Source organism: Orycteropus afer, unplaced genomic scaffold (genome assembly GCF_000298275.1).
Source record: "Orycteropus afer afer isolate SDZICR_OR568_19922 unplaced genomic scaffold, OryAfe1.0 scaffold01125, whole genome shotgun sequence".
Lineage (NCBI taxonomy): Eukaryota > Metazoa > Chordata > Mammalia > Tubulidentata > Orycteropodidae > Orycteropus > Orycteropus afer.
The window spans coordinates 270,709-273,194 of NW_006922712.1; positions in this window are offsets into that span (position 1 = coordinate 270,709).

Here is a 2,486-nt window from a genome sequence, read left to right on the forward strand (position 1 = left end):
GATTTTGAGTTTTTTCTACATTGTTCTCCCACTCTATCCAGGCTCTCCTTCACTGATCCCTTTCTGAGTGGTTGACAGTGGTAGCCAGGTACCATCTAATTTCTTTGGTCTCATGGTTATCTAGGCTGAGGTTCACATGGTCCACTAGTTCCTTGGAGCAACTGGTCCATGTGTCTTTGGTTTTCTTCATTCTTCTTTGTTCCAGAGGAGAAGAGACCAACTGTTACATCTCGATGGCTGCTTGCAAGCTTTTAAGACCCCAGTCCTAGGTTACCTTGTTTAAACATTTTATCAGGAATATATTGTACTTTTTCTCCTATTAGATTATAGGAATTTCACACAATGATATATAAGTTGTTTCTCCTTCTACTGTCACCCACTGGTTTTCCAGCATGTTTCCACCCTCTAGGTCAGAACTTTGAGCAGATGCACATTCCCTGATATGCAGCACTAACCTGATACCTCTCCTTCGTGTCTAATCCTTTGAAATGCTGAATATTATTCCACTGCCATATTCTAATAGTCCACTTTGTTTTACAAAAAGTACAGCATTATTTTAAATTTTCAACAGAACTTTTCTTGTGAGACACATTCAATACATTGAAATATAAGCATATGTAACCGAAATTATTTCCTTTTCCCATTTTTTTTTTTCAGGCTAATACATGTTAGAACAATATCTGGCAGAAAGTAAGTGCTTAATTACTGTTAAGTATCAAAATTTCAGCTGGAATGGAAATCACTAAGAACCTAACTATCCTTTCATTCATTTCATACTATGAAACAACTAGGTCCACAGCTATTTCTGTTCTTGTAATTTTTCTTCCTCCCATTTCTTAGTTTAAAACTCTCCCTATTAGAGAAAATCTCTCTAAGCAAATATATTCTTCCTTACCTTTATGATTTTCATCTTATTCTGTACTGAATCCTGCATTCTCACAACTGGAATTATGGCCTAGAAATCTATAGTTAGTCATTCACCTCTTGGAGCTTCCTACTTCTCTTTTCCAATCAAATGAGAAGACAGGGACCACAACCACCACACCGTCCTAAGGTAGTAACATAACACCTAGCTTCCACCTTTGCTGAAAGAGTGAATGAAGAATGAATGTATCTCGAGTGGCATCTTCTTCTCTTTCAAATTCCCCTTATATTTCATTTTCTCACTCTAGCTTATGAGTATTGTCTTGCTTCTACCCAGCTGCCTAATGACACTGTTCCCTGTAGCTGCTTCCCAAAATTTTTCAGATTTACTGAATATATAAATTCAAATAATGCAGTTCCTCTTCTTTTTCTTTCTCCTTTGTAACACCTTTCTCTGCTTTGTAGTTCTTTGTTTTATAGGACTCTTTTAACTTCTGGTTTCCTTTGCACATCATTTCTGTAATTCTATCTAGAATCCCCTTTTCCTAGAAAAAGAGAAGTTAAAGCTCTTCATACTATTCTTAAGCAAAACAACAACAAAACAAGCTTGAATTTGAGGAATACCAAACCAAGTAATTGCTTGTATATGGCAAGCAGGTAAAAAGATCACACTCGCTGAAAGTGACTGATGAGCGCTCTTAGTTTCATTTCCTTTTTATAGGAATGGCTGTCACAGGTAGAGTTAACTTTCTGAGGCTCTCTTTGATGAATAACTTGGCTAACTGGTGCATTCAAACTGCCTCTTTCCTCTGGATTCTTACCACCCTTAATTTCAAGATCTGCATTTAAGCCATTTTTCTCTTATTATTTTAGTATTTCCCTTCACAAGCAGAAAATCTGTACTCTGCTCACAACTTATTGGTTATCACCAGTGAATACTACGAAGCTATAACAGTGAAGTAGTATCCCTCTCTTTGCTACAAGTGGCAGCTATGATTAAAGTTTTGACTTGTTAAATAAACCTGAAGAATCTGAGAAAAAAAAAAAAAGATTTCTGTCTATCTAAAAAATCAAGTATTTAGTATTCTCTGGATCCATACCTGTGTGTGTACTCTTTGGGTAGAATAAATGATAATTCATTTCCAACATTGCTCTCCAAAGTGGCTGTTGGTATATGATGATGAATAAATTGTGATATTTTTTCAACTTGACAGTGAGATTCCTTTACCATGGTTACATGATACCCCACACCTGGGAAAATCCATTTAGAAGAATAAATAAAACAATTTTTATTTCTCATACTCTTGTGATACCATTTTTAGTTTTCTGTGCTTTGGGTGAACTAGAAGACACAGCATATCACAAACCATTTCATTATAATTCTAAAGAGCTTAACAAATATTCCTTTTATAATTTCCTTAGGGACTGATAATGATCTAGGTTATAAAAAAAAAAAGATACAAGCAGAAATAGGATGAAAAACCTATGTTATCTGGCCTCCTGTCCTACTAACACTGAAATCTAAGAGGACAAGATTAATATTCATTAAATAGGTATATTTGTTGTTGTTCTTGTTAGGTGTTGTCTAGTTGGTTTCACTCATAGTGACCCTATGTGCAACA